This window comes from Haemaphysalis longicornis, unplaced genomic scaffold (genome assembly GCF_048455015.1).
Source record: "Haemaphysalis longicornis isolate Haplotype H1 unplaced genomic scaffold, Haemaphysalis longicornis Haplotype H1 scaffold_11, whole genome shotgun sequence".
In the NCBI taxonomy this organism is placed as follows: Eukaryota; Metazoa; Arthropoda; class Arachnida; order Ixodida; family Ixodidae; genus Haemaphysalis; species Haemaphysalis longicornis.
Window position 1 is genome coordinate 20,233,098 of NW_027526214.1, and position 8,324 is coordinate 20,241,421.

Sequence of the window (8,324 nt, forward strand, 5' to 3'; positions counted from 1 at the left end):
GTGTGAGAGAGAGAGTGTGAGTGAAAGTGAGAGTGTGAGTGTGAGTGTGACTGTGTGTGAGAGTGAGAGTTAGAGTGTGAGTTTGAGTGGGAGTGAGAGTGAGAGTGTGAGTGTGACTGTGCGTGAGAGTGAGAGTGGGAGTGAGAGTGTGAGTGAGAGTTTCAGGGTGAGTGTGAGTTGAGTGTAAGTGGGAGTGAGAGTGAGAGTGAAATGTGAGTTTGAGTGTGAGTACAGTGAGAGTGTGAGTTTGAGTGTGAGTGAGAGTGTGAGTGAGAGTGAAAGTGAGAGTGAGAGTGTGAGTGTGAGTGTGAGTGAGAGTGAGAGTGTGAGTGTGAGTGTGAGTGTGAGTGAGAGTGTGAGTGAGAGTGAGAGTGTGAGTGAGATTGAAAGTGTGAGAGTGAGAGTGAGAGTGTGAGTGAGAGTGAGATTGTGAGTATGAGTGATAGTGAGAGTGAGAGGGAGAGTGTGAGTGTGAGTATGAGTGGAGTGAGAGTGTGAGCGTAAGTGTGAGTGTGAGTGTGTGAGAGTGTGAGAGTGAGTGTAAGATTGTGAGTGTGAGTGAGCATATGAGTGTGAGTGTGAGTGAGTGAGTGAGTGTGAGTGAGTGAGTGAGTTTGAGTGAGTGAGTGAGGGTGTGAGTGTGAGTGTGAGTGTGTACCTTTTGCTAGATACATTTTGCTAAATCCTCATCATTATAACCAGGAAGCATTTTTATATTTGTCCCACGTGATCCCCCTCGGCGAGACCTTTAATATGATACCCCACACACCATAACAGGGTCATATGGAATTCATTCCAGTCAAACTAATTATCACTCTCATGACTGTAACCACGACGAATTATTTAAGTGTCCGACGTGATTCCTCTAACTAGAACCTTCAATTTGACGAGCCTACATGCTTAAGTGGCCTCACCTTGAGTTTAACCTAATCTATGACTCGTAATGACTATCTCATAATTCAAACTACGAAGCCTTTTTTTTAATTTGTACCACATCACTCCCCTCATCAAGACCATAAATTTGATACCCTGCATGCCCTAGCAGGGTCACTGCAAATTTTACTTCAATATAAGGCTCGCCAATCTCATGGTTGTAATATCATGGTTATAATGTCATGGTTGTAACCAAGAAGCATTTTGGTATTTCTCCCACGTGATTCCTCTCATCAAGACCATTAATTTGATACCCATTACGTCCTAGCGGAATCAATTTGAATGTTAAACCAATCAATGACTAACCATGACTATCTCATAATATAGCCCTACCACATTTTTGTCCCACGTGATTTCCCTTATCGGAACCTTCAATTTTATGCCCCAGACACTCAGTGGCATCATTGTGAATTTTAATTTTATTTATGACCCATTTTGACAATGCCATGATAATAATCAGGAAGCACGTGATTACCCTCATTGAGACCTTTAATTTGATACGCCACACGCCCTAGCGTCATGAACTTAAATTTTAACCGAATCTATGACTTACCATGACTACGTCATGATATATCCATACCGCATTTTCGCCCCGAATGATTCCCCAAATGGAGACCTTGAATTTGATTCCCCACATGCCCTCAAAGCGGCATTTTGAATTTTAACCGAATATATGACTCATTATGACTGCCTGATGACTACAATCAGGAAGCAATTTTTTATTTACCCCGCGTGATTGCATTAACCCGGACCTTTCATTTGATACCTTACACGCCTCAGCCTCATCAGTTTCACTTTCACCCAATCTAATGTGGTCATTATTCTGTCTTGAGGGGCGGTGCCCAGACAATTCACCTAATTCATTAGAAACAGCAGAAAGGACAGCACCCGCCCCTATTTCCCCCCGGACCTCACGTCTTCCTTTGTGACCCCTAGTATATCAAGCCGTTAACAGTAGCAGGCGAACAGCCAGCATGCCAGCGCCGCCGTGTGCATTCCCACCACCCTTTCCCACGCTCTTAGTGGATCCGTCAGGAGGAAAAGTTAAGACAACCCTTTTTTTGTGACCTCACCAGTCAAATATCACTCACGCGCCCAGCCGCGAAAATTAGGTATACAGCAAGTGCTTATGGCCATAAAAATTCAAGAAGAAACTAAAAAAATCGGACACCCCCTCCCTCACAACCGATCATGCAGATCGCGATTGGTGCCGTACCCGTTGGTAACCTGAATTCCGAGCCCACAGTGAAGCATAAAACTTAACAGCCAACCACAGCTGCCTGCTAGGCTACTCATATGTACTCAAACTCAAAATGGCCTCAAAACTCATATGTACTCAAAACTCAAAATGTATTCAAAACTCAATATGTACTCAAACTCAAAATGTACTCTAAGTCAAAATGTACGCAGAACTCAAAATGGACTAAAAATCAAAATGTACTCAGAACCCAAAATGCACTCAAAGTCAAAATGGACTCAAACTCAAAATGTACTCAGAACTCGAAATGAACTCACACTCAAATTGTACTCAGACCTCAAAATGAACTCAAACTCAAAATGTACGCAGAACTCAAAATAGACTCAAACTCAAAATGTTCTCAGAACTCAAAATGGACTCAAACTGAAAATGTACTCAGAACTCAAAATGGACTCAGAACTCAAACTCAATCTGACTAAACTCAGTCGAGATCACTCGGCTCAAACTCACTCAAGATCAAACTCACCATGCCACACTAGCCTCGCGCTCACTCAAACTCAAACTCACGCGTAAGTTAGAGTCCAAATGAGTCTGAGTGAGTGGACTCATGAGTGAGTTCGCCGACCTCTGCTAACAGGTGACTTCCCACCAATCCTGGGCCCATTCATTACAAAAAGAGGCGAGCCTGCCAGGATTTTTTAACATCCGGTGAAAGGAGTCAATCAGCCACGAATGTGCCTGTAAAATTAGCTTCCGCAGCATGGGTTTTGAGAAGTTAATGACAATGGGGACTCAGCTTGGACTCTCGGGACAAAATCTTAGGGCGTGGATAGAGAGCGAACATAATGAATATCCTGCCGCTAGAGCCACCGAGAGAAAAGCCAGCCGAGAAAACTCTGAAAGAGAGAAAGAAGCCGCGGAAGAAGCAAAAGATGCTGCAGTAAGGGAGAAGGAGCTGGTACTGCTAAAGATCCAACTCCAAGAGGGTGTTGGTTCCAGCCAAGCAAATGTCGCCGCAGGAGGTAAAGTTTTTGCAACTCCGCCTGCGATTAACGCGCGGAATCTTCTTCCTCTATTCGACGAGAAGCGCGACGACCTGCAGGCGTACCAGCAAAGGTATGAGCGCGTGGCAACCGGACAGCAGTGGCCCCAGGGCAAATGGGCCCTAGCTGTAAGCATGTGCTTGAGTGGGGAGGGTCTTACCATCATAGGCCGTATGACCGCCGATGAGTCTCTAGATTACGTCTTGGTGAAACGATCGTTGCTTCAGCGGTTTCGGTTTAGAGCCCAAGGTTACCAAGAAAAGTTTAGGAAGGCGAGAACTAAGGATGGCGAAACCAGGATAGAACTAGCGGCAAGGCTTATAGGTTATTTTGATTACTGCATCGAGATGGCGAATATGCAAAAAACATTCGAGGCTCTTCAGGATCAAACGACCTCGAGCAATTCATCCTCTGCTGCAATCACCACCTCGTCATCTTCCTGAAGGAGCGAGAGTGTAAGGCGCTGAACGACCTGCCCGAGGCTGCAGAGAGTTTTCTAGAACCACAAAACCTGTCGAACCTTAAAAAGGTTTCCGAAGACGACCACCGTACAACCGAAGTCGTAATCGACTAACGGAAGCAAGTGCCACCGAAATGCTTACTGTGCAACCACCCAGGACACCATGCATAAGAGTGCCGTTCCTCAATGAAAGAACCAGCAAGATGCGCTACTTGTGGACGCCTCGGTTACAAAACCGAAAACTGCTGAACCATCCAATGGCAAAGAGCATGTTGCTGCTTCTGCTGTCGCTGGACCTCGGGAAACTCCAGAGCAGTACAACTTGACGACAAGTGTGATGACAGTCCTGGCGTCAAGTATTGTTATGGCATCGTGAAGCAACATGGATGCCTAGCCAAAGGAATGCCACTAGAGGAAGGGCGATTATCCGGACCGCCTATCACCGTTTTGTGGGACACTGGGAGCAATAACATTCTTTTCCGGTAGGACTTGGTCACAGAAAACCATTTAACGGGAACAGCTACCGAAGTATTCTTCTTGAACAGAACCTTCAAGAAGTTTCCCGAAGCCAAAACCTGCGTGCAAACCTCGTACTTTGTGGGCGAGGTTATCACTGCTTGCCTTGATCAACCGATCTGAAATCTCGTGCTCGGAAATATTCCAGGTGTGAGGAAACCTCACATGCCAGATCCCCACTGGCAACTCAACAGCAAAGGTAGCCCAAATGGAGCACTGGCTGGAACCGTCACCTAGCTATCCGCCGATTTCCCGGTTACGGGTGTCGCAAAGACATGCAAGGCCGAGGTTGACTTTTAAAGAGTGACTCGGATCAGCTGCGCTGATATTGCAAGAGGAGAGCTGGCGGAGGATTAGCCGAGAGATTCGTCTATCCGATCCTTCTGAAAGGAAAAAAAAATATTTGCCAAAGGACACAGGTATTCATTCCTGGAGTCAAGTAACGCGTTGCACCACCAGTACCAGCTTGCTACCGGCACTACATTTACACAAGTCATTGTTCCCCCCTAGAAATGCGGGAGCCGGTCCTTCAAAGTGCCTATGAGAGCATCATGGCGGGGCATTAACGCGTACGAAGGACGACAGACCGCGTTTTGCAAGAGTATTTCTGGAGAGGTCTGAATCGAGGCGCGCGAGAATTTGCAAGAACCTGCAGACCCTATCGGGATAATGTACAGAGACGAAATACGGGGCTTTTGGCACCAGCAGAAGGCGCGCTAGCTTGGTATAACCAAGACAAGGATGCCCCAGACCTACAAGCGTTGAAAAGCAAAACGCCATCGCGCAAATGCAATGAAACATTCATGAAGTCGACGGTACGACGACTAGACTGTCAGCCCGTTTTCGACAAGGAATTCTCTCAGTCGCCGCCGTTTCATAGCAGCTTGCCTTGCTACCAGTCGACAAGCCTAAAAGGCCTAAATGAGGGCCAAAAACGAAACTGCTATGCAAAAGTCAAGCGAAAAGTCAAGCCCCAGCCGAACCAAATGCTTCATCGCCTCAAGAGCAGCGACCGGACACCAATACACACCGTCGGTGCGGCGATGAAACTATCGTGCACACCACAGTCATCATTGGCCAATTAGAGGGTCGCCCGCTGGAAACCACTGGCGAATACAAGAGCACCGAGAATCCTGAGGATGACTACCGGAGTAGAGTTTAAGCCTCGCCCTCTCTTTTGTATATAGTGTGTGCTACTCAGTGGTTTTTAACGCGTAACTGTGGTCATACAATTGTTTAGTGGATTTTTCTATACCCTTCGTGCATGCGCTGTGCGGTGAAGTGTGCTGGTAGGACTGACTGTGCTCTTGTGGACTGTGCGAAAGAACTGTTCCATCGGTGCAGCGAGATTTTCCAAAATCCACCCTGCATTTTAACTCTTAGAACAGTTGTTGCTCCCCAACATCTTTCTTATACTCGGGGTCATTGTGATGAAGTGTAGGTGGACTCCGAGGAAGAGGAGACCAAGCGCGCAGATGCAACGGTTGCGTGCAGAAACTTGAATCAGGCCGATGATCAGTGGACGTCTCTGACGCGCTTGGCTTGACAGTGCGGCCGTGTGATCATTTCGGGGTAGACCCAGAGCGCAACCGCTGCTGTTCCCCAGAGCCGTCCGCCGCTCATCCCGAGAACCCGTAGGCTGGCCATGCCTGGAGCTGGTGACGCACTGGATGAGAGAGCGCGGGTCAGGATTCACCCAGCAGTGGAATCCTCCACTCACACCCACTGCTGCGCTATCTGGCCGTGAGTGGGCTTAAAGGTCGACGATGGCTGCCCGACGTTCCCTGCCTGGATGCGACGTGGCCTAGAGCCGGTCTTCGCACCAGCCCCGCCGTGACGTCCTCGCCGACCCCGCACTTATCGGGACTTCAACACCCCGTAGGACTGCGACAAAACCCAAAAGGACGTTTTCTTTCTTTATTGGGAACATTTCCTTGTTAGCCTCTTGCATCTTTAACTCCTATATCCTTAGTTTCGCGTCCTTGCTTTTGTGCGCTATCTTATGCCTCTTCTTTCGTCATGCATAAAGCATCGTTTACTCGCGCATACTCCTGTGACTGGTTACTTTCTTACTTATTCTGGGCATATTCATTACACAAGAAAACCCCGGAAAGCAAAGATGACGCGTGGGAGGCTATTCAAACCGGTGAAGAATTAAAAAAAGACAGGGAGAAAGTGGAGAAAAACTGCCCATCGGGAGGGATCCGAACCCACGACCTCCAGAATACCAGTCGGGTGCAATGACCACTATTAAACCGGCGGGGCGATTTGTCCCTTCACTTTATGGAGTATTTATGTTAAGGTATTTTTCTTTCCTGGGCGTGGGGGTGTACGCCCGCGCACTCGAAGTGCCTAGGTGAAGGGGACCTTAGTTTTTACCCCAGGTCAATGAGTCGAGGGCTTACGCCATGTCGAGACTGGTCGACTGAACCCTCTTAAGCTCCCTGTGGCACCGAAACTGTCAGAACAGAAGCCTTCGCTCTGCTTGGAGCAAATCAGAATAGGAAACTAGGGTTTTCGAAATGAGATAGAAATAGGTGTTGGCAGTCATGAAAACTTTGGAAAACAAATGGGAGGATGTGGTAAATCATTGAAACAGCTAACAATTATGGAAATGCAGAAAGTCGAGAAAAACCCCCCGCCGGGTGGCATCCGAACCCACTATATATATATATATATATATATATATATATATATTTATATATATATATATATATATATATATATATATATATATATATATATATATATATATATATATATATATATATATATATATATATAGTGGGTCACCACGGACGTCACGTCATTATATACCAATATTCCCCACACTGATGGAATACAAGCGGTCATCCACTCTTACAGTGAATCGCGGGAGCCTAAGCCTGTTTAGAATTGCACATTGCCCTTATTACTGAGAATAATTCTTGAGCTAAACAATTTCGAGTTGAATGGCCAACACAATGCTCAAATCAGTGGTACATCCATGGGCACAAAGATAGGGCCAATTTATGCAAATATTTTCATGGCAGTTCTTGAGGAGCAGTTTCTTGCAAGCGTCGACTTGAAGCCATTTTTTTACAAGCGCTTCAGGAATGATGTCTTTCTGATTTGGCCACACGGAGAATCTAGTCTCCTAAGATTATAGCCGAGTTTAACGCGGGCCACCTTAACATTTTTTTCTCACACAAATTTTCCGCTACCAGCATCAACTTCCTCGACGTGACGGTATCTGTTTCGCAGAACAAATTAGAGACCACCCTTTACCGAAAACCGACGGACTCCCATCAATATTTGCATTTTCACAGTAGTCACATTAAGCACTAGAAAACGGGCATACCCTACAGTCAAGCGCACCACTTCCACCGGATATGCTCCAAGGAAACAGATTTTCTTTCCAACTGTGAGGGACTGAAAAACGATCTGCTCAAACAAAAGTACCCGCTCCTATTATTTGACGATTCCATTCGCCGAGCGGGAGCGCTGAGCCGCAACGAACTCCTTAACTCAAGGAATTCAGCCGACCGACGCCCTTTAAGTAACCTAGTTCTCACTCACTCCGCATCTGTGCCGAATGTTTCTGGCATACTTCAAAAGCATCACAACATATTAAGTCAAAGTCCTCGACTAGCATCTATATTTTCCGAACCACCACGTGGGTTCTACAGGCGAAACAAAAACCTGCGCGACATTCTGACTTCTTCGAGGCTCAGCCATTCACCAGTGACCGGTTGTGGGCCCTGCAACAAGCCTCGTTGTCAGGTATGCCCCCACAGGACGAAAACAAAAACCGCCTCTAGCACCGCCTCGAACTTCTCTGTAAAACTGAAGGGAAATTTTAACTGTGACAGCGCCAACGTAGTTTACCTGCTCGAGTGCAATACCTGCCATCTGCAATATATTGGTCAGACGGCGAACACTTTCAGATTAAGGTTCAACAATCATAGGGCACACGCCAAGTCTCTTCCTAACCTTTCTTTGTCCCGTCACGTCGGAATCACGTGTGCTTCATTTAATAATTTGAAGGTAACAATATTTGAATCCAATTTCAACAGCAACCACGCACGCGAAGTCCGCGAATCATATCTCATATTTAAGATCAAAACCGCATCCTCTGCGTTGAACGAAGGCGTGGGCGCGCTGACATGTTTGCCATAGTTATTACTCGCCTTTC